Here is a 25,835-nt window from a genome sequence, read left to right as displayed (position 1 = left end):
ACAGCATTTATAAAAATGTGAGAAAAACAACATTTTAGAAAATAAGTACAATTAAATAAATAAGTATATTTGGGATGTGTGGTGACGTATATAGTCATCAGAAAAGGGATTGTCAGAGCAGATATTTTGACATTAAATAATTATTCTTATGTAATCATACTTATGCACTAACATGAGAAATGCTTCAAATGAAAAATAAATGTTAACATGAAAAGTGAGTCTCCTTAGTGGGCGCCATCAGAGTGAAAGGCCTGCACATGTTTTTTAAAATGTGTTAACTCAGTGATGAAAGAAAAATATTCTGTGTCTTTCAGAATATGTTCTTTGCAAAAATAAATCCTGAAATAATATGAGTAATTCTTAAGTTTTTTGCGGTGCCTTTTGACAGGGCAAGGACAGAGCTAATGTAGAATGTCTGCCAAATTAACAGAAAGCACTTGTCCTCTCCTTTGTGTCAAGCAAGCAAGGTCAAGGCATGTATTTATCTGCCTGCCAGGCTGAGCTAAAGTATAAACTGCTACAAAACATTTCTGTAGAATCACAAGCTTCTTTTGTCTTCATCACATGTTTATTCTGTGTTCCTACTAATGGAATGTGTTTCTCTTTCTCTCTCGAGGGGAATATCTGATTTGGAAAAATGTTTCTACTTCTTCCTGACTATCGTCCGGCAGCAAGTACATTCTGAAATGTGTTGAACAAAGCCCTTCACTGAAACAGTGCGGAAAATACATCAGATATAATAATTAAAATAGATCAGGCTTATGCAAAAAGGAAGAGGCAGAGAAATACAGAACATTCAGGCTCATAGTGTGATATGTTCTGATGAGCTAATGTTTTGTGATTGGATGATTTATGAACATATGAAGTTTTCAGCCAATCACAGTTTAGCAAGTTTAATTTAATGTTTGAGAATCAGGCATTAGGGGTTCATTGCTTCCTGGTTTCCAGAGACTTCACTTCTCATTTCTTATGATCTGTCACTTTGACATTTCGTGCTTCACCAGTCAGTCTACTGACATTCTGGTATTTTATTATTTTGAATTATTTTCTATGCTTTATGCGATGATGCTGGTGCTTACTTTAGCACTCAATGCTTAGAGCCTGTTGAGCTATGCTGACTGCCTTAAAAAATTAATTTGATGGTTCAGAGAACTTAGGCCCATATTTATACTTTTTTAGCACCACATTTGTGTCATTCTTTGATGCAAAAGTGGTGCAAACTTACAAAATATAATTGTATTATGTAAGTTTGCGCCGTTTTTGCATCAAAAAATGTTGCAAATGGAGCGCTAAAAAAGCATAAGTATGGGTCTCAGAGTCCAAATTTCTGAATCGTCACCCCTTTTCCTGCCCCTGTCCTGATGATGTTACTGTTGACCCCCTGATGAAGCTATCCTGTGGTGCTAAAACATTTAGAATTGGTAGTTATATTGATCTGTACAATGTTCATTGTCTTTTGTTTTACAGATACCAGCTGCTACTGTTTTAATTTCTGCTGCTATTTTTGATTGTGCCTTAGCTAGATGTTTTCTAAATTAATTTTACTAAAACATTTGCATGATGCAAACATGCTAATGCTAATTGGAGGTTAGTGAGGTGTTTTCACTATGCTTATGATTTGACATTGTTTTATTACTGAATCAAATGTATACTATCTCTCTTACACAGATATTCATGTTATTGATTTGTGTACTAACTATTGAGTTCATTGTTTTATTTTCTCTGTTTAAACCAAGATTTTCCAGGCCAATCGTCAGTCTGTGATGCTACTTTATTTGTACCATTTGGTGTTGAGAATAATTTTTGTAACCTTAGCATTGTTAATATAGGGAAATAAGTAATTTAATTGATACTATAAGGTGTGGTTATTCATGGCCAAATGGGTCATGGTGGCCATCTATTGATTCTTTGATGATTATTATTATTGTTTAATGTTGTTTTATGTGTAAATAATCAATATGTTCATCAATGTGATAATCAATATATCTAAACGAGTCAAAAGGTTCATCCACCTTAAAGCAGGGTCTAATCACTCACCATTATGAAATAGATGAGACAAGGATCTGCTCTGCAACAGTTTTGGTAGCCAGAGTTGGATTGTTATGTCTCTTTGGATTATTGATTGTTATTGATTATTGATTTTTGATTGAAATTTATTGTTTTTTTTAAATTGATGGAAAATATGGAAAAGATGTGTCCCTAACCACCCAAGGTTACTGTCTCCGGTCCTTGGAGTCTGCCTATGTTGATGGGGAATGTTCTCAGCATTCTGTTGTTAGGTTGAATGAAGTAGATCATGCGCCTGCACAGCTTTAGCTAAAAAAAAATCTGGATTTGATGAGGTGCTCGCAAATAATATTGCATTAGTCTTGAATGTTTTTGAGTTTAGGAGGACAAGCCTCAAGACTTTCTCAGCCAATGTTTGTAAGTGTAATGTCATTTTGTGCTGCACTGAGATAGGTTGGTTAGTGAGAAGGGTCGCAAACGGATTGGTGGACAACTGTGAAGCACAGTTGGTTGAGAAGGGAGACAAAGAGGACTGTGGGATTAAAAGTCACTTCCTAATTATTGAATTTTGATATAAATTTGTGAAAATGAAGTTTTTCAAAGCTTTAAGAAGTGCTCTTGGAGGAGATGAATATATTCCAGCTAGGGTCGGAGATTTTTGTCTGCCAGAAGGTACTCCAGAATATATTGTTATTGAAGAGAAAGATACTGGAGCATGTATTCATTTACAACATTGGTGCAAAATCAAAAGAAAAGAAGGGAGCTTAGGTTTTCCTGAAAATGGGACATTTAATTTGAGAATTTTAGAAAATTTGAGACAGGTGATGTGTCGTCTAAAACCTCCACCAAGGCCAGCTCAGTTTGAGGCATTAGCAATCTGGGAGCTAGTAGCCAGACAACAACATGCGTAAAAATTTGAGAAAAAATGAGAAGAGCAGAGAAGTCACTAGCAGAAGCTAGGTGGGACAATGACCAGAGACAGTGGAGACTTGATACCTTACATGGTACTGGGATATTTCCTGCAATGTCTAAAGACAGTGAGGAAGATGCAAAGAAAGCTTTAAATAAATCTAAAAATAGTTTTTCTTCATCAGATGAAGAACAGACATCAAAAGAACCTGGAAGGTCTTTGATTCATAATGATGAATCAGATGATGATAAGTTTATTTTACAGATATTGAGAAATCGTCCATCACCACCATATGTGGCACAAGAGAATGGTCCAAGTACTAGTGTGAATCCTTTTGCACTAACACAGGTTAACATATCACAGAGTTCAATACAGAGTAGTCTTAACATGATTGAGAGGTCTACACAGGTTAATTCTGACATGACACAGAGCTCAGTGCAGACTAGTCCTTTAGTACAAATACCAATGCAGAGCAGTCTCAATCAGTTAACAGACCCTATACAGTTGCCACAACCTAGTGTTCCTAGGATTTATCCAAATGTGCTAAGTGTGGAGGCAATAACAAATCAACAGGACAGGTTTACCAGAAACCAATGTTGATTCAGTCAGAGCCAACCCCATTGTTACTACCTCAAATGCAGAACACAGGTGTAATGCAGTTTCAGAATGTAAATGCCAGACTAAGGCCCTCATTCCAACATTGACGGGCGGCGGAGGCCGCCCGTCAATGTTGCGCGTCAGGAATACCGCTCCGTGGTCCAGAGACCACGGAGGGTATTCCAAGTTTTCCCCTGGGCTGGCTGGTGGCCGCCGAAAGGCCGCCCGCCAGCCCAGGGGAAAACGACCTTCCCACCATGAAGCCGGCTCGTAATCGAGCCGGCGGAGTGGGAAGGTGCGACGGGTGCTACTGCACCCGTCGCGTATTTCACTGTCTGCTATGCAGACAGTGAAATACATTTTGGGGCCCTCTTACGGGGGCCCCTGCAGTGCCCATGCCGTTGGCATGGGCACTGCAGGGGCCCCCAGGGGCCCAGCGACTCCCCCTCCCGCCATCCGGTTCCCGGCGGGAGAACCGCCAGGAACTGGATGGCGGGAGGGGGAGTCGGAATCCCCAAGCCGGCGCAGCAAGCTGCGCCGGCTTGGAGGATTCCTTGGGGGCAGCGGGAAACCGGCGGGAGACCGCCGGTTTCCCTTCTCTGACAGCGGCTAAGCCGCCGCGGTCAGAATGCCCCGCGGGGCACCGCCGGCCTGTCGGCGGTGCCACCGCGTCCCGCGGCCCTGGCGGAAGTAATCCGCCAGGGTCGTAATGACCACCTAAGTCCAGATGCAGTGTCTGTACCTGTCACTATTGGTCCACCCATACCATTGTATGCCCAGGGTAGCAATGGTACAAATGGACAGGGAATCCTGGATCAGAATTTAGTGGGATGAGGAATCAGTGAAAATGCCAAAATAGATACATCTGTGATACATACTGTTGATGGAACAAGGTAATTAATAGACTTGAGTCCTTTGAGTCCTTATGAGGTCTTCTGAATACTGGAGCAGGGTCATCTATTGATGCTGTTTCGAAGTCGATGACACCTCAACCTCTGAGTCTAACTGTACAACCACTAGCTAGTACTCAGCCTAATAACATCTGATTACAAGGGTTGACAGCTCAACAATTAACCCAGTGGTTAGAAAAGCTCAATACCGCACAAGATGCTTCTAGTAGAGGGAATTATATTAACTACACTAGGCTTTTAATGGAAGTGAGTGAACTTGTGGATAGAACCATGGGTGTAAATAGGTTAGAGTACTATACTGAAAAAGAATTGAGATATTTGTGCCCAAAGATTACAAAGAAGCAGATGAGATACAACAACAGTTAGCTGATGTAGTAGACAAACATGGGATAGATCTATCAAAAATGAAACATTTGAAAATAAATTATAGGTTAGAGTTTGATGCAAAAGATTTTGAACACATGAGATCTGCAGGAATGAAAACACACCATAGGGAGTTGCTTCAGGGCATGCAGATATGGAGAGCATTAGAAAAATGTGAAGGAAGATGGGTGAAGAAAAGAAACAAGCTAAAAACGGGTCCTGATAATTCTTCTACAGAAGCACTGCAGGATAGGGAAGCAATAAAGGTTTTACCAATGAAAGAAGTTCCAGGAGGGAATTTTGTACATGTCCCTTGGAGCAGAAGTGACATTTTGTCATTCACAAATGATTACCCCAGGTTGAAGGAGAAACCAGTGGAATGGTAACCGCAGACAGATAGATTTGTGAAACTTACAGAATGCCTGTGGGAGGACTTGAACACTCTTTTAGAGATAGTTGTTCGAGCAGATTTATGGATTGAATGTAAGAGGAGTGTAGATTGGCCAAGAAGTGTGCCACCAAGAGATCTAGTAACAGGTGTACCATCACCTGAGGTAATTAAATATTACTATAAAGTCATTGAATTTCTGAAAACAAGAATTTCACCCAAAAGTATTGATTGGCAACGCACAGATAGGACAGCTCAGGAAGCAAAAAAATAAATTCATGCTTACTATGAGAGGTTGTTAAAAGCATTTAAACATTACAGTGGTACAGAAACAATTGAGCCAAAAGACATGATTCATTTTGTGTTCAGATTTGTTGAGGGACTCAGAGCAGAAACTAGTCAGATGATTAAGAGTTATTTGATTTGCTGGCAAGCCAAACTGATTGATGAGATGCTGTAGTATGCAAAATACTGTAGTGATGAGATTGAGTTGAAACAGAAAAGGTTGAATGAGAAAGCGATGGTCATGCAGATTAAGGCTGCACAGGCAGGGATTCAGGGAAGTTTCCAGCCTCAGCAGCAAACAGGGAAATGGCATGTTTCAGAATTAAGGTACATTTCAGAATGGAGGCTGAGGTAGAGATTGTGGTGGAATGGGAAGTGTTGATTGTGGTTTGGATTTGAATACAGTAATGATTCCAGGAGAGCAGCAAGGAAAGAGAATGTTACCTTGTCATGCTTGTGGGGGAATAGGGCATTGGAAACAGCAGTGGAGGTATGATTCAGCAAGCAAACTATGTCAATTCATTTCAAAATGTGAGAGGACCAAGAATAAGAGGTCAAATTCCAAAGTTCCAGAATAGTGTAAATCCAATGCAGGGTTTTCAACCCATGCAAAATGTACAGCCTTTACAAATGCAAATGCCCCAATTACAGCAGATGCAGCCACAGGTGTAGATGGTACCTGCACAACAAATTCAAATGCCTAAACAATCAGATACCTCAAGCTCCTATGGATCAGCAGCAGGTGATGCTTTCTCAGATGGCCACAGGTCCAAGTGTGAATCAGAACAACAATACAGTACACCAATTTCCATTACACAGTGGGGATGGAATAAACGATGAATGGATGTCTGAGAGTTCAGATGAAGAAGAATGTGTGATGGCAGCTTCTTCAGAAAGGTCCTTATGTTAAAAGAAAAGTGAAGGGTCACAGAGTTTCGTTTTTGGTTGACACTGGAACTACCCGCTCAACAGTGAGATCTGCAGAAGTTACAGATTTGCCCTTGTCAGGGTAGACAGTTCAGATTGTGGGGGTTGCTAATCAATATTTGACAAACAAAATTACAGGACCAGTTTTGGTTAAAATTGGCAATTTTAAAGGTTTGAACAAGTATGTGGTTTGTGATTCAAGTCCTGTGTCCTTACTGGGAAGGGATTTATTGTACAAGACAAGTTGTTGCATTACCTATTCAGATGAGGGAATTGAAATTCAAACAAACAGTGGTGATGAAGAAGACCCAACACTTACTGTTAACAATAAATCAGTGTCTGAAGAATTTTATTTGATCAGTTTTGATGAGCCAGTGAAGGAGGAAGCTCCTTTGATTAGTTTCTTTCCAGTATTTGCAGTTAAGATCTTCCTGATGACTTACAGAAAAGTGTTAAGACTGAAGTTTGGGACCTTTCAGGAAAAGATATTGGATCGATAAAAGGAGTAGAGCATGTTAGAGTTGTAGTGAAGCCCAATGTAGTTTTTCCTCAGACTCCACAATATCCGGTGGCAAAAGATGTAATTGAGGGAGTGAGACCATTGATAGGAGAGTTTGTGGAGAAAGGGATTCTGAAAGAAGTGTTGAACAGCCCATGTAATTCACCAATAATTGGACTGCATAAGCCCTGTGGGAAAATTCGACTTGTGCAAGATTTGAGAAACAAAATTGACATAGTGGTCAAGTATTGCCCAACTGTGCCAAATCCAGCTGTGACTATTGCAATTATTTTGCAAATGCCAGCACCAACTACTTAGAAAGATGTGAGGATGTTCTTGGGAATGGTGGGTTACTGCCGCCAATGGATCACAAATTTTTCAGTTCTTTCAAAACCCTTACAGAAGCTGACTCATAAGGATATTTCAGATCCTATTGTGCTGAATGAGGATTGTATGAAAGCATTTACTGATGTGAAAGAGAGTTTGTGTCAAGCTTTGGTTTTGGGTATGTCTAACTACACTAAAAGTTTTCAGTAGTTTTGTCATGAACATAATTCATGTTCTTTGTCTGTTTTGACTCAGACTCATGGTGGTGTGAATCGCCCAGTGTCATATTTTTCAGCCACTTTGGATCCAGTCGCAGCAGCTTTACCTGATTGTTTGTGGCCCGTTGCAGCAGTTGAGCGAAGCCTCGCTCAAAGTTAGAGTGAAGGGATTGGCTATCACCTTACTATAATGGTTCCCCATTCTATTGAGATTTGGCTTACCAGGTCTAAAACACAGTATCTGACTAGCCCAAGGCTGACTAGATCTGAGACAGCAATCTTGGTATCTCCAAATGTTGCGATCAAGAGATGTACAGTGCCTAACCCAGCAACTTTACTTCCAAATGAGGAGGCAAACAATAATAAATTGTATGATACTGAACATGATTGTCTGGAAATAACAGAGTTATGCACAAAACCCAGAGCAGATATTAGAGAGACTTGCCTTGAAGAAAATGACCAAATTATCTTTTTTGATGGTTGCTGCCTGAGAGATAATGTGGGCACATTAAAAGCAGAATATGCAGTATGTACTATCACTGGCATACTGGAAGCTTTATGGCTTCAAGGAGTATTTTCTGCACAAGTGGCAGAACTAGTGGCTCTTACTAGAGCATGCCACATTTCAACTCAATTGAAAGTGACTATTTACACAGATAGTCAATATGGATTCGGCACTGTGCATAACTTTGGCCAATTGTGGTCACAGAGAGGTTTCCTGACTTCTTCTGGTTTACCAGTGAGAAATGGTGAAAGAATTCACGATTTGTTAAAAGCAATTCAAAAGCCTGAAAAGATTGCTGTGGTGAAATGCAGTGCACATCAGAGATCACAAGATTACGTGTCATTGGGAAATGCATATGCAGAACAAGTCACAACGTTTTGCGCATTGAACAACATATCCTTCAAAGGAGAATGGGAATTGTTACTTGAAGATGATGCAAACTATGTGATGCATGTCATTGATAATTTGGAAGAATTAAAAACTCTCCAAGACCATTTTGGGAAAGATGAGCATAGAGATTCGGTTAGGATGAAGTGTGCCCAAAGTAATGATGATATCTGGGTATCGGGAGAAGGAAAAGCAATATTGCCAGGTAGTTTACTGGCTCAGATGGCCAGATACTATCATGGTCAAGCTCATGTGGGGAGAGATGCCATGGTTAAGCTATTTAAGCAATATTGGTTCAAACCAAAATTTAGACAGTTTGCCGAAGCAGTTTGCCACAGATGTGTTATCTGCCAGCAGATGAACGTGGGCAAAGGAACAGTTGTCAGCATAGGACATATAGGCATGGCTGGAGGACCATTTAGCAGAATGCAAATGGATTTCATTGGGATGCCTGCATGTGCTTGTTTGAAATATGTGTTGGTGATTGTGTGCATTTTCAGTCAGTGGATTGAGGCTTACCCTACAAGGAGAAATGACACTCTCAAAGCAAAGTTACTACTAACGGAGTTAATTCCACGTTTTGGTTTTCGGGTCTCTTTAGAATCAGATAGAGGAAGTCACTTCAATAATGAGGTGATTAAGTTGCAATGTTCAGCCTTAAACATTGAGCAGAAGCTTCTTGTAGCTACCGCCCAGAAGCCTCAGGATTTATGTAACAAATGAATGGTACTTTGAAGTCAAGATTAGCAAAAATGTGTGCATCCACAAATCTGAAATGGCCAGGTGCTTTGCCATTGGTTCTAATGTCAATGAGAAGTACTCCTGACAAGAAAACAGGACTGCCGGACCTGAAATCCTGATGGGAAGGGCCATGAGATTGCCAGTTGTACCTGCAAATGCTCTTATGAACATTACAGATGATATGGTATTAGACTACTTCAAAGGTCTAGCTGATATGGTTCGCTCTTTCTTTGATCATGTGGAAGCTACCACACTGCAACCATCGCAAGAGCAAGGGCACAATCTGAAGGCAGGTGACTGGGTTGTGATCCAGAAGCATGTGAGAAAATCATGTTTAAAACCTCTGTGGAAGGGTCCCCATCAGGTGATAATGATCACTACTACAGCTGTGAAGTGTGCAGGACTTCTGAACTGGATTCACGCAAGCCATACTAGGAAGGTGAACAGTCCAACAGAAGAAGAGGAAGAGCTGTTGAGCATAACCACCACCTAAACATATTCCAGGACGAGACATGAGAACAAGTGAGTTGGAGACAGTACCTGAACAAGCTTCATTTGACTTGCCCACTCCTGTGTCAGACGAAGTGGAAGGAATCCTGGAAGATGAGGATGAAACGTCATCAACATCCTCAAATGAAACAGTAAAAGAACTAGTCCAGAGAGAGAGAGAAAAGGAACCGGTCCAGAGAGGACCTGCTCAGAAGAGGGTGTCCTCAGAAGCAGATGGTCATATAAGCAAGACTGAACAAGTGACTGACCTCAGCGGAATGGAGTTGAGGAAGATCTAAGCCAAAAAGATTTGACTCCTCCTGAACCGGTTGCGGGAACGTCGAAGGAGAAGAATTTGAGTCCAATACTGAAAAGTGAATTAACAAGAACATCTCTGAGAGGTGGCAACTGGCCAGAAACAAGTTCAAAGTCAAAGAAGACAAATCTGGTGCAACCAAAACAGGAAGAAGTCGATAACACCAGAAGTGAAGAGCTGAGTAGTGATGAATTAAGTGATGGTCGAAAATCAAAAAGAAAGAGAGTTGCCAATCGAAGATACCCTGGTCCTGAATGGGCATATGCAACTACTAATGAATGGCAAGAAGAATTTTTTAATTTTAGTTTTGACAGAGACATTCCCAATCTATATTTTGGCACATGAAGAAAACTGATGGAGATTTGATGAGAACATTTGAAAATTTGAAAGCTAAATGAAAGAGATTTTGTTGGGAAGAAAATATTTTTGAGAAACTTTGATAACCTGATTTTGACAAGCTGCTAAACTGATTTTGACAAATGTACCGATTTTTTACAAAAGGGTCCTGTGGGAATGAAGCTGTGAACGTTAAGGAGGGATTGAAATTGAAGACTCAAGATTGGAGATTGGAAAGTCTTGAAAATTTATTTTTTGTTTCTGTTTTTTTTTCTTTTTTCTTTTTGCTGCATAGCCATATTTTTGTATTTGTTTTTACTTTCTGATTCTTTACGGACCATGGGTAGCCAAAACCAGCAGAATTCTTAAAATAGATGCTGTAAATACATTGGTATTGGTTTGGTGATTGTTTGTGTAAGTGTATGTTTGGTATTGATTTTGGGTGTGATTGTTTTTTATAAGAATGGGACTGACCATACCATAGCTATAGAAACAACTTCTTCAGAATTAGTGCCTACTATATACATGTGTTTTTGTTTGAAAATAAGTGGACATTTATGTCAAATGGTCAAGACCCAAAAATGCATAGTACCATCTTCCTAGAGGATGGTATGGCACATGCTATTTGGAAATAGTCTTCACGAAAATGTACCAACTTGATGAAACTTGAGTAAGTTTCCTAAAATGGCTGAATTACATCCAACAAGACAAAAGCAGGAATCAGTTTCTAGCACTGTTGGAGACATATATGGAGCAATAATTCCTTCAGTGGGATTTGTTCTGAGTTCTATTAAAATTCGACAGTTGTCTACAGTTGTGGATAAAAAGCTGACAAAATATTCAGGAGCTATTATCCTTTTGGAAACAGAAATGGCTGCGGTAAGAGCTATGTCTCTTTAGAACCACCTTGTGTTAGACAATCTTTTAGCAAATGTGGGCGGAGTTTGTAAATTACTAGGTCTGCGTCATTGTTGTATCTTCATACCAGACAACAGTGAAGAGGTTAGAGGCTTTATTAACAATTTAACAAAAGATGAAACTAAATTAAAAGAACTAACAGAGTTCACTGTTTGGGAAAAAGCTGGCAAAGGGATGACTGATGTGGGAAACTGGATTGACAACCTGGGAAAAGGATTGGTAATTAAAAAAATACAAGGAATTTAAATTATTGTGATTTGTCTAATTGGTAGATGGGGGATATGCAAATTGTACAAAGTGATCAAAAGAAGACGATTTAATAAGGATCAGAGGATGTAGAATTTGAATTGGAAAGATTATATGGGAAAAACTGAAAGAAGAAAATAATTTATAAAAATGTGAGGGAAACAAACTTTTAGAAAATCAGTACAATTAAATCATTAAATGTATTTGGGATGTAAGTGTGATGACATATATTGTCATCAGAGGAGGGATTGCGAGAGCAGATATTTTGACATGAAATAATTATTCTTATGTAATCATACTTATGCACTAACATGAGAATTGCTTCAAATGAAAAATAAATGTTAACATGAAAAGTGTGCCTACTTAGTGGCCACCATCAGAGTGAAAGGCCTGCACATGTTTTTTAAAATGTGTTAACTCAGTGATGAAAGGAAAATATGTCTCTTTCAGAACACATTCTTTGCAAAAATAATACGAGTAATTATTGAGTTTTCTGCGGTGCCTTTTGGCAGAGCATTGCTAGAGCTAATGTTGAATGTCTGTCAAATTAACAGAAAGCACTTGTTCTCTGCTGTGTGTCAAGAAAGCAAGGTCACAGCATGTAGTTATCTGCCTGCCAAGCTGAGCTAAAGTATCAACTGCTACAAAACATTTCCATAGAATTACAAGCTTCTTTGTCTTATTCACAAGTTTATTCTGTGTTTGTACTAATCGAGTGTGTTTCTGTCGAGAGGAAGATCTGATTTAGAAAACTGCTTCTACTCCTTCCTGACTAATGTCCGGCAGCAAGAGCATTCTGAAATGTGTTGAACAAAGGCCTTCACTGAAGCAGTGCGGAAAAGACATCAGATATAATAATTAATTTCATTTGAGCTTACGAAAAAAGGATGCGGCAGAAAAATACAGAACATTTAGGCTCATAGTGTGATATTTTCTGATGAGCTAATGTTTTGTGATTGGATGATTTCTGCACATATGGCGTTTTCAGCCAATCACAGAAGTTTAGCACATTTAATTTAATGTTTGAGAATCAGGCATTGGGAGTTCATTGCTTCCTGCTTCCCAGAAACTTCATTTCTCATTTCTTTTGATCTGTCACTTTGACATTTTGTGCTTCACCAGTCAGTCTACTGATATTGTGGTATTTTATTATTTTTAATTATTTTTCTATGCTCCATGCAATGATGCTGGTGTTTACTTTGGCAATCAATGCTTAGAGCCTGTAGTGCTATGCTACCTGCCTTAGATAATTAATTTGATGGTTCAGAGAACTTACAATCCACATTTCTGAATTGTCACCCCTTTCCCTGCCTCTGTCCTGATGATGTTACTGCTGACCCCCGATGAAGCTATGCTGTGGTGCTGAATCCTTTAGGATCGGTAATTATATTGATCTGTGCAATGTTATTTGTCTTTTGTTATAAAGGTACCAGCTGCTACGTTTTCCATTTCTGCTGCTATTTTTGATAGTGCCTTAGCTAGATGTTTTCTAAATTGTTACTAAAACTTTTGCATGATCCCCAACATGATAATGCTAATTTGAGGTTGGTGAAGTGTTTTTTCTCTGCTTATGATTTGACATTGTTTTATTACTGAATCAAATGTATTGTATCTCTCTTACACAGATATTCATGTAATTGATTTGTGTACTAACTATTGAGTTCATTGTTTTATTTTCTCTGTTTAAACTAAGATTTTCCAGGCCAATCCGCCTGTGATTCTACTTTATTTGTACCATTTGGTGTTGTGAATAATTTTCATGACCTTAGCATTGTTCATATAGGGAAATACATATTTTAATTGGTATTAAAAGGTGTGGTTATTCATGGCCAAATGGGTCATGCTGCGTCATTTATTGATTCTTTGGTGATTATTATTATTGTTTAATATTGCTTTATATGTCAGTAATCAATATGTTAATCATGTAATAATGAATATAAGCTAAATGAGTCAAAAGGTTCATCGACCTTAAAGCAGCGTCCAATCACTCAATGTTATGAAATAGATGAGATAAGGATCTGCCCTGCAACAGCAACCACCGTTCTTTTCATGAAGAGAAAAAGAAATGGAAGGCCATCTTATTCTAGATCCACTTATTTGTTCACTTTGTGTTTGAAATATTCAGTTTGCCAGCTTATATGGTTTTTAAAAAATCTGTTTACTTCAAAATTTGACGTGCCGTGCCACCGTATTCATTGTTCGTTTTTCTACTTTGATTCAATTGCCTCTCTGGTAATTTGTGGCCTTTCTGGACTTCGATATGTAGACTTGCGCCGGATTATGGGAAGCCGTTCATGTCAGAATTACAGCTCCCCATATTGGACACCTCTATGGGAAGCCGTTCATGTCAAAATTGGGAAGCCGTTCATGTCAAAATTACAGCTCCCTATAAAGGACACCTCCTGGAATGCATAGGTGTTGCCAAATGAATATGACATACACCAGAATGAATGTACTATGTGTCAAAATAAATATGATACCTGGCAGAGTGAATCTGACTTGAACCAAAACAAATATGAACCCAGGCAAAGTGAATATGCTACTTAGTGATTATTATGAATAACTCACACTCAGAATTGAATAAGCGATATACTGAAATATATATCAATCATACTGAAATAAATATGGCCCTCACTGTAAATAATAAAGCAATCACTGAAACACATACAATATTTGTCAAAAAGAATGAGACATTTCTTGAAATGACTGGCATAAGCCAAGAGGAATATGACACACATTGGAATGAATATGACAGCTTGAAATTAATATAAGGTACTGAAATGAAAATGCATTATTCTGAAAGGAATATAATGTGCAATGAACATTACATTTATAAAAAAAAATGAATATAGTTTGCAATGAAAGTAATATGATACACATTGACATGATTATAATATGTGTTGCAATTGGTATGAGTCATGTTAAAATCAATATTATGCGTTAATATGAATGAGACATATATTGAAAGGAATATGACACATGCTAAGATGAATATGACATGAAATGAATATGAGCCCTTTTGAAATTAATTTAATATCCCTTAAACTGAAAATGACCAATGCTGACATTAAAATGAAACTTGTCAAAATGAATGTTATGCTTTGAAATCAATACGATACAAGCAACATGAATATTGCATATATTGAAATGAATTTGACCTATGTTTAAATGGATATGACCCTTATTAAAATTACAATGTCAGGTGTTAAGATGAATATGACATCCACTGACACGAATATGCCATTCATTTAAAGTAGTATGACACATGTTAAGATTTATATGAACCATTTTCAAATGAATATGCTATCTGATGAAGTTGATATGACCCATATCAAAATTAATATGACATTCATTAAAATTAATATGACACTTATTGAAATGGATATGAAACTATGGGCCATATTTATACTTTTCGACGCACAACTGCGCCAACGCAGTTGTGCGTCAAAAAATCTAACGCCGGCTAACGCCATTCTGAAGCGCCATGCGGGCGCCGTATTTATTCAATGACGATAGCCGGCATTAGCCGGCATTAGCCGGCGGATCTGCCTGGTGTGCGTAAAAAAAAATGACTTACACCAGGCAGCGCCGGCGTAGGGGAATATGGAGCTTGGGCGTCAAAAAATGGGGCAAGTCAGGCTGAGGCAAAATTTTCGCCTCAACCCGATTTGCGCCATTTATTTTGACTCCCAACCCCCATTGAAATAACTCCTGTCATAGCAAAGACAGGAGTCATGCCCCCTTGCCCAATGGCCATGCCCAGGGGACTTATGTCCCCTGGGCATGGTCATTGGGCATAGTGGCATGTAGGGGGGCACAAATCAGGCCCCCCTATGCCACGAAAAAAAAAAAGAAAAAAAATACTTACCTGAACTTACCTTAAGTTCCCTGGGATGGGTCCCTCCATCCTTGGGCGTCCTCCTGGGGTGGGCAAGGGTGGCAGGGGGTGTCCCTGGGGGCATGGGAGGGCACCTCTGGTCTCCTTCCGAGCCCACAGGTCCCTTAACGCCTGCCCTGACCAGACGCTAAAAAACGACGCAAAAGCGGCTGGACGTCATTTTTTTTTACCCGCCCACTCCCGGGCGTCATTTTTGCCCGGGAGTGTAAACATGGCGCACATACCTCAGAGTCATTTTTTAGAAGGGAACGCCTACCTTGCATATCATTAATGCAAAGTAGGTGTCCACGCTAAAAAATGACGCAAACTCCATTTACTTTGGCGCTAGACGCGTCTAACGCCAGAGTATAAATATGGAGTTCGTTTTGCGTCGAATTTGCGTAAAAAAAACGACGCAAACAGAGTATAAATATGGCCCTATATGAGATAAATATAGCATGCTTTGAAATGAATAAAGCACATATCGAAATAAACACAAGCCATGTGTAAATTAAAATGCTCACTGTTTAAATATGGCTTGCCTTGAATCGATGTTGATTTGCTTTAAAATTAACAATACATATTGAAATTAATATTACATATTCTGAAAGAATATGGTATGAGCACAAATTAATTAACTAAAATAAATATATGTTTTCAACTATGTGCTACATTTAGTTTTTGCCGGCTTTTGGACCCTGATCACTTTACCACTGCTGACCAGTGCTAAAGTGCAAGTGCTCTCTGTCTAAATTGACCTGATGATTGGTTTATCCATGATTGGCATAGTTGTTTTACCTGTAAGTCCCTAGTATAGTGCAACATGTGTGCCCAGGACCTGTAAATCAAATGCTACTATTGGCCCTGCAGCACTGATTGTGCCACCCACATGAGTATCCCTGTCAACATGTTTCAGACCTGCTACTGCAGTGTCTGTGTGTGCAGTTTTAAACTGCCATTTCAACCTGGCAAGTGCACCCACTTGCCAGGCCCAAAGCTTCCCTTTTACTACATGTAAGGTACCCCTAAGGTAGGCCCAAGGCAGCCCCATGGGCAGGGTGCAGTGTATTTAAAAGGTAGGACATATACTGGGGTATTTTACATGTCCTGATAATGAAATACTGCTGTAGGAAAGTACCATCTACCTTAGCATGTTACCCCCATTTTTACCTGTATGTCAGTATGTTTTTGCCTGTCTCACTGGGATCTTTCTGGTCAGGACCCCAGTGCTCATAGTTTATGGCCTAATGTGTGTGTCTGTATAGTGCTTGACTGTGTCACTGAGGCTCTGCTAACCAGAACCTCAGTGCTTATGCTCTCTCTGCTTTTCAGTTTGTCACTGTAGGCTAGTGACTTCATTTACCAATTTCAATTGGCACACTGGACCCCAGTAATAAGTCCCTAGTATATGGTACCTAGGTACCCAGGGCATTGGGGTTCCAGGAGATCCATATGGGCTGAAGCATTTCTTTTGACACCTATAGGGAGCTCAGACAAACTTGCACAGGCCTGCACACACTATTTCACAGCCATTTTCACTGCACTTAAGTAACTTATAAGTCACCAATATGTCTAACCCTCACTTGCTGAAGGTTAGGTGCAAAGTTACTAAGTGTGAGGAAACCCTGGCACTAGCAAAGGTGCCTCGACATAGTTCAGGGCCATTTCCCGGGACTTTGTGAGTGCGGGGATGCCATTACACTTGTGCACTACATATAGGTCTATACCTATATGTAGCTTCACAATGGTAACTCCGAATATGGCCATGTAACATGTCTAAGATCATGGAATTGTCCCCCCATTCCAAATCTGTTATTGGTGAGCCAATTCCATGCATCCTGGGGGTTCCAGCATGGACCCCCAATACTGCCAAACCAGCTCTCTGAGGCTTGCACTGCAGCTACAGCTGCTGCCACCTCACAGACATGGTTCTGCCCTCCTGGGGTCTGAGCAGCTGAGTCCCAGGAAGGGAGAACAAAGCATTTCTTCTGAGAGCATGGTGTTACACCCTCTCCCTTTTGAAATAAGTGTTACAGGCTGGGATGGTTAGCATCCCCCAGCCTCTGGAAATGCTTTGAAGGGCACAGATGGTGCCCTCCTTGCATAAACCAGTCTACACCGGTTCAGGGACCCCTTGTCCCCTGCTCTGGCGTGAAACTGGGCAAAGGAAAGGGGAGTGACCACTACCCTGTCCATCACCACCCCAGGGGTGGTGCCCAGAGCTCCTCCAGTGTGTCCCAGACTTCAGCCATCTTGCTTTGTAAGATGTGGGGGCACTCAGGAGGGCTCTGAGTATCCAGTGCCAGCAGGTGACGTCAGAGACCCGCCCTGATAGGTCCTTACCTAATGAGGTAGCCAATCCCCCTCTCAGGGCTAATTATGATCTCTCGTGTGTGTTCTCTTCAGATTCTGCTTGCAAGTTTTCTTCAAAAATCCTATGCAACTACTACTTCACCCTCTTACCTCGTATCAACCGCAGCCTGCTCCAGGAACCGCTGAAACAGCAACAAAGTATCCACAAGGGATACTTTCCTTCTGCAACTTCAGCTCCAGCCAGCAACTGCAACAGTTTCCAAGGTGTGCACGCTCTGGGGACTTCCTGTCTTCATCCTGCACAAGAAGGACCAAAGAAATATCCCGTGGGATGACAGAGTCACTCCCATGCTCACGCAGGCACCTTCCAAGACGACGACCGGTACCCTTGGACTCCTCTCACAGCGACGAGCGTGCTCCTAAGGACACAGAGGGTGGACCCCATCGACATAGGCTGTCCTGAGGTCCTGCTGACACAATTTGGAGGAGGTAGGACCTTGCCTTCCCTGAGAGTGACAGTACCCCTGTGTAGTGCGTCTTCACCTCCTGAGGCCTCTGTTCACTATTTGCAGAATTCCTTCGTGCACAGCCTGGCCCAGGTCCCCAGCACTCCATCCTGTGATGCTCAACTTGCTGAGTTGTTCTCTTTGTAGGTTACAAACATATGTTTAAAGGAGTGTTTTGTGGTACAGGTACATACCACCGAAACCTACTCTGAAGTGACATGAGTCTGCGTTTGCTAGGCCACATGTCCACACATGCACACGGTAGATACTTTCCGTGCCCACCATGCCAGCCCTTTCATTGTCACTCAAGTGTAAGGGTGAAGTGTGTACTATGGTAGTTGCCTGTAGGGACTGTATGCATTGAGTCAGTGTTGCAGAGTGTAAATGTGTTTGTCCAGTCAGGCCTAATGAGTTTACCCTTCAGAAACCACATTGCTGTGTGGTGTTTCATTGTGGCTCACATCACAGTACATCTTGCTGGAGCATCGAATACCTGATGTCATTAAGCTTGCTTAGTCATTGTAGGCCTTGAGCAGGGTAGTGGGGTAGTCTGCAGATGAATCCAAAAGTGTGTAGTCATGTCCCTGCACTTATTGGCATGTGCTTCACACTTGTGGTGTGTTGATAAATTGCCCATTTTATGCTTGGTGTTTCTGACGTGTGTGACACAACCATTTGAGCAAAACCTTGTGTTTGTAATCGCTTGATTTGTCTCTTGCATCCATATAGGTAAACACCCATCACAAGAAGGAGATTTGGAGAGCCATCGCCCAGGAGGTGCAGACAAAGGGGTTCCATAGGCGGCAAAGTGCCCACTGTTGCAAGAGGTGGAAGGACCTGAGGTGCTGGGCCAGAAGATCTCAGAGATTCAGATAGGGCTGTCCTCCCAACGTGGGTGGGTACACCTCGAAGCATGATCCCCCTAGGGGCCCGCATTCTGGCAGTAGCATACCCGGACATTGATGGGCATTTGCAGGGAGCACAGCAGCCAAAATGAGTACTTGCCTGTCACACAGCCAAGTTAATGTGTTAGATTCTGACATCTCCTTTTGATGACTGGGGATGGACCACGTGTGACACACAAGATGAGTAATTTGATGCATATTGATGTGCCTTGCCTAGTAGCCCAGGGACCTAAATCACAACTGAGTACAATCCACAAAACAATTGCTCTCTGAGGACAACACATTGCTTTGAACAGTGATCAATCAAGGAAGGTTTGTTGTTGTAGTGGGTCTAAATTCTACGCAACAGACCACTACTCCTCAGTGTTACAGTCCAAAGAAAAATAAGTGATGGATCACTGTCCTCAGCCATGTGTCTGGTTAAGTGAGTAAATTGGCATCTGCTCCCAAGAGGCCACTTATTTTCAGTGTGTGATGAGTGCTGGTGCCTCACTACTGTCTGACATGTGAAGGTGGCATCACACATATGACAGAGCATACATTGTTCTTTGGGTGCAGCTACAGATCAAAACTTTCCCTTGGAAGTGTGGAATGTCCATTGACATGATTTATGTCCATGTTTCACTGTTGGCAAAATTCCTTGTGCTGACACGTTAGCATATGTCCGATTCTCTTTTAACAAAATGTGTACACTGCTGTTTCATGCTTCGTCTACCTGTGTTCAAAGGAAGATTTCTGTATTCCCTCCCATATAGTTGCATGCCAACCTGTGTTTGGAATTGGACATATGCAATGGGGCTACATTTTATGTGGTGACACAAACAGGAGTGTGTCACCATTGATTGTTGGCTCACACATACTCTCACCCGTCATTGCATGTCATTTGGCATCTACAACTTCAGTAGCAATGGGAGATATGACATGTAGGACAGTGGCATCAAGTGGCAAAGTGCACTGAACATGTTACATGGGAAAGATGTGTTGCCTGACTGTTGGCACACATCATGGAGTGACTTGCAGTTTTGTTGGAATCACATGTGGTTGGGTAGAACCATTCATCCATGGACATCTGGGTTTGCAGTACCAAAATGGAGACAGTGATATAGCTTCCCATTGGGCAACATGTCCAGGGCCTTATACAAGTTCTTGTAAATCCCTGGGCCTCTCCAATATACAAAGAACTAATGGCTTCTACTGATGCAATCAGAGTTTGTCATTGTAAGGGGTGCCATATAGTAGTGATGATTTTCCGGGGGCTAGCTGTTTCATTGTGTTATGTATTTTAGCAACATATCTCCCTGTCAACTCGCACATTATGACTACAGTGTACATTTCCATGCCAAATATGTAGTATATCTGAGCAACATTAGTACTACCTCCATGACTCAATTAGGACAATTTGCACATGGTGAAGTGTGCATTGTTGACATGTTTCCAATATGACGTGAGTATTTCCATGTCACCTTCTTCAGGATACTGTACTGCTGTCAGCAATATGGCAGGATTTGGAGCATCATTTCTTATTGTTGTGTTATTGAGTATGTGACAAATAGATGTCTGCATGACCTTGTGTGGGATCTGTTGGAATGAACTTGGTGTTGGCCTACTATTGTATGACAACAGGTAACAGGTATGCTCCATGAGGCAAAGCATTGAAGGTGATATGGTCTTCTACTTGTTCAATGGTTATTATGATTGCACAACTTCACCCATGCAATTGGAGATCTGAGACCTGATTTTTCTGTGGGCAACTGTTGACAGTTCATATGACATACATGCATATGTATGATTCATGTAGGGGCCACCTTGAAGTAGTTTGTTGCTGGGGCCTACTTGACATCATGGTACTGTTTGTAAATCACAGCTTTTGTTCAGGTGTGATCAGGAACATGTGGAGACCCTTTTCCCCTTTGTATTTGGAGCATCATCCCAGGCAAGTGAAGGAGACAGGGCGAAACCAAGTGGGGAAGCATCTGACCACGGTACCTCCAGGCATGACACCACCGACACGGAGGGACCCAGTGGCCCAGAAGGTGAGGGGAGTGCCACTGAGGACACAGCATCAACCTTGTCATCTTTAGATTCTACCTCCAGTGGCCACTCCATAGTGGTGGGGGACCCATCAGGACCTGTTCTTGTACCATCCTTGTCCGCCACCCCCAGTACTAGCAGCAGCCTTCCTCTTTGTTCACCACCCAGTTGGCCATGCCCACTAACCTAAGACAGTGGGCGTCTCCTTTGCCCTAGGTACCTCAGTGCCAGCCCCTGTTATTCCTTCTGCCCTGAGTGAGAAGGCTATTGACCTCCTGAGGAGTATCAGGAGCTCAATAGCCTTCTGTAGGGCAGACTGCCATTGTGAATACCATCCAGCGGTTGGTAAGCCAACTTCAGACAAATGCTTTCCTGGAAGACATTCATAGTGACATGTCAATCAATCAATGAAACAGGAATTTGTAAAGCGCACTACTCACCCGTGAGGGTCTCAAGGCGCTGAGGAGGGGGGAGGAGAAAGGGGGAGTGTTCCTACTGCTCAAACAGCCAGGTCTTGAGAGGTTTCCTGAAGGTAAGGAGGTCTTTGGTCTGGCGCAGGTGGGTTGGAAGAGTGTTCCAGGTTTTGGTGGTGAGGTGCAAGAATGATCTACAGCTGGTTGTAGTTCTACGGATGCATGGGACGCTTGCGAGGGCGAGGTCGGAGGAGCAGAGATGCGGGGTCGGGGTGTAGAAGGAGAGCCGTCTGTTGAGCTAATCTGGTCCGGTGTTGTGCAGTGCTTTGTGAGCTTGGGTGAGGAGTTTGAAGGTGATTCTTTTGTTGACTGGGAGCCAGTGCAGGTTTCTCAGGTGGTCTGTGATGTGGCAGTGGTGGGGGATGTCAAAGATGAGGCGTGCAGAGGCATTCTGGATGCAGTGCAGCCTGTTCTGGTGTTTGGCCGTGGTTCCTGCGTAGAGGGCATTGCCATAGTCCAGTTTGCTGCATATGAGGGCTTGGCTGGCTGTTCTTCTGGTTTCGGTGGGTATCCATTTGTAGATCCTTCGGAGCATGCGGAGGGTGTTGAAGCAGGAGGAGGAGATGGCGTTGACTTGTTGGTTCATGGATAATGGGGAGTCCAAGATGAATCCTAGGTTGCGTGCGTTGTCGGTGGAAGTCGGAACTGCTCCAAGAGTGGCAGGCCACCAGCAGTCATCCCATGGGGAGGGGGTGGAGCCGAAGATGAGGACTTCCGTCTTGTCGGAATTGAGTTTGAGGCATCCATTTGGCGATGGCCTTCATTCCTTCATGGAGGTTGGTCTTGGCGGAGTCCTTGGTGAGGGATAGGATCAGCTGGGTGTCGTCGGCGTATGAGATGATGTTGAGGTTGTGGGATTGGGTGATGTTACCAAGCAGGGCCATGTAGATTTTGAAGAGGGTCGGCCTCAGGGACGAACCCTGGGGTACGGCGCAGATGATTTTGGTGGCCTCTGAGCGGAATAGGGGGAGGCGGACTGTCTGGGTTCTGCCGGTGAGAAAGGAGGTGACCCAGTCCAGGGTTCTGTTGTGGATTCCTGCATTGCTGAGGCATGAGCGTAGGGTGTGGTGTGGTGGCAGATGGTGTCGAACGCAGCCGAGAGGTCCAGGAGGATGAGGGCTGCAGTTTTGCCTTTGTCCAGTATGGTTCTGATGTCGTCGTTGGCGGCGAGGAGGGCGATTTCCGTACTGTGGTTGCGGCGGAATCCGGATTGGGAAGGGTCCAGGGTGCAGTTTTCCACGGAAGCAAGTTAGTTGTCTGTTGAAAGCCTTCTCTATGAATTTTGCCGGGAAGGAGAGCAGGGGGATAGGCTGGAAGTTCTTGAGGTCCTTTCGGTCCACCTTGGATTTCTTGAGGAGGGCGTTGATCTCGGCGTGTTTCCAGCTCTCCGGGAAGATGGCAGACTCGAAGGAGCTGTTGATGATCTTCCGTAGTTGGGTTGCGATGACGGAGCTTGCTTTGTTGAGGATTTGGTGAATGCAGGGGTCATATGGAGAGCCGGAGTGGATGGTGTTCATGATTTTGATGGTGTCTGGCCTACAGAAATCTTTTCAGGCTCTGGCCTCCTCAATGATGACAGCAATCTATCCCCAATCCTCCCTCCCACATCCTCTCTCTTCCTTATCCAAATTCCCTATTCCCCTACTTGTCCTAAGCACACAGACACATCTGCATGCACCAACCTCAACACACACAAACAGCACACAGCAACACAAACTCTACCAGGCACACCGGCATGCAGGCACTCAACATTCACCCACAGACACCACATCAGCTACCATTTCAACAGACACTCCCACTGACCGATACACCACATCCACCATTCCCACAGACACCTCCACAACACCCAGTGACACATCCATCACACCCACCATACACCCAGACAACACCTGTGAGAAAGTAGCCTCTTTGTAGCATGGTTACCCCCACTTTTGGCTTGTTTGTGAGTGTATGTCAGTGTGTTTTTACTGTCTCCCCGGGATCCTGCTAACCAGGACCCTAGTGCTCATAGTTTGTGGCCTACTGTGTGTGTTGTCAGTAGTGCTTAACTGTGTCACTGAAGTTCTGCTAACCAGAACTTCAGTGTTTTTGCTCTCTCTGCTTCCAAATTAGTCACTATAGTTTAGTGACTTCACACACCAATTCCAATTGGCACACTGGACCCCCCCTTATAAGTCCCTAGTATATGGTACCTAGGTACCCAAGGCATTGGGGTTCCAGGAGATCCTTATGGGCAGCAGCATTTATTTTGCCACCCATAAGGAGCTCAGACAAACCATTTCACAGGACTGCCACTGCAGCCTGAATAAAATAGTGCACACAGCCATTTTCACTGCACTTAAGTAACTTATCAGTCACCTATACGTCTAACCTTCATTTACTGAAGGCTAGGTGCAAAGTTACTAAGTGTGAGGGCACCCTTGCACTAGCAAAGGTGCCCCTACGCAGTCCAGGGCCAAATCCCCAGACTTCGTGAGTGCGGGGCCACCATTACACACGTGCACTACATATAGGTCAATACCTATATGTAGCTTCACAATGGTAACTCCGAATATGGCCATGTAAGGTGTCTAGGATCATAGAATTGTCCCCCCATTCCAAATCTAGTATTGGGGGCCAATCCCATGCATCCTGTGGGCTCCACCATGGACCCCTAGTACTGCCAAACCAGCTCTCTGAGGCTTGCACTGCAGCTACACCTACTGCCACCTCACAGACAGGGTTCCGCCCTCCTGGGGTCTGAGAAGCCCAGTCCCAGGAAGGCAGAACAGAGCATTTCCTTTGGGAGGAGGGTGTTACGCCCTCTTCCTTTGGAAATAGGTGTTACAGGCTTGGGAGGGGTAGCCTTCCAGAGCCTCTGGAAATGCTTTACAGGGAACAGATGGTGCCCTCCTTGCATATGCCAGTCTACACCGGTTCAGGGACCCCCTGTCCCTGCTCTGGCGCAAATCTGAACAATCAGAAGGGTAGTGACCACTCCCCTGTCAATCACCACTTCAGGGGTGATGCCCAGAGCTCCTGCATTGTGTCCCTTGCGTTAGCCACCTTGTTTTTCAAGGTGTGGGGACACTCTGGAGATCTCTGAGTGGCCAGTGCCAACAGGTGACATCAGAGACCCCTCCTGATAGGTGCATACCTGGGTAGGTAGCCAATCCCCCTCTCAGGGCTACTGAGGGTCTCTCCTGTGGGTTCCTCTTCAGATTTGGCTTGCAAGTTTCCACCAGGAATCCTCTGCAACTCCTGCTTCATCCTCTGACCTCGGATCAACCGCAGACTGCTCCAGGAACCACTGTAACTGCAACAAAGTACCCAGAAAGGCTACTGCGACTCTACAACTTCAGCTCCAGCCAGCAACTGCAACAGTTTCCATGGTGTGCACACTCTGGGGACTCCCTGTCTTCACCCTGCACCAGAAGGACCGAAGAAATCTCCTGTGGAGTGACAGAGTCACTTCCCTGCTCCAGCAGGCACCTTCTAAAGCGATGACAGGTTCTCTGGGACTCCTCTCCTGATGACGAGCAAGCTCCTTGGAACACAGGTGATAGACCCCTTCGACACAGACTGTCCTAAGGTCCAGCTGTCCAAATTTGGAGGAGGTAAGAGCTTCCCTTCCCCGTTTGCAACATTACCCCTGTGCACCATGTCATCTTCACCTCCTGAGGCTTCTGTGCACTATTTGCACGAATCCTTCATGCGCAGCCTGACCCAGGTCCCCAGCACTCTATCCTGTGATGCTCAACTTGCTGAGTTGTTCTCTGGTGGCGTGGGACCTTCTTTTGTAGTGCTGCAGCAACTGGAATTTGCACCTTCTTTGTCCCCGAGTCCTGGGACCTCTGTGGGTGCTGCCTTGTGATCTGTGGGTTCCCTCCAGTGTTGGGAGCCCCCTCTGCCTCCTCAGTCTGAGTTGAGGCCCCCAGGTCCCTCCTGGGTCCAGGCAGCGCCATTTTGACACAATCCGTGACATTGCTTGAACCAAGGCTTGTTGGACTAATCCAGCACTACAACTCGCCTGCATCCAACATCTCAACGTGGGACATCCTTTGCATCATCCAGGAACCCACAGCCATCTTCTTTGGTGCTCTTCTGCAGACTTCTTCCAACCGGAGAATCCTCTTTTGTACCATCTTCTAGGTTGGCAGGGGCTCCTGTCCTTCCTGGAATCTTCTGCGACTTCTGGACTTGGTCTCCTCTCTTTACAGGTCTTCAGGTCCAGGAATACACCATTTGTTGCTTGCAGCCTTGCTTGGTTCTTGCAATAACTCTATTCACGACTTTTAGTGTGTCCTAAGGAAACTTGCAGTACTTTACTCCTACTTTCCTGGGCTCTGGGGTAGGGTATTTTACCAACCTTTGTGGGTTT

The sequence above is a fragment of the Pleurodeles waltl genome, chromosome 3_1 (assembly GCF_031143425.1).
Source record: "Pleurodeles waltl isolate 20211129_DDA chromosome 3_1, aPleWal1.hap1.20221129, whole genome shotgun sequence".
Classification (NCBI taxonomy): domain Eukaryota; kingdom Metazoa; phylum Chordata; class Amphibia; order Caudata; family Salamandridae; genus Pleurodeles; species Pleurodeles waltl.
Note: the sequence above shows the minus strand (reverse complement) of the source record.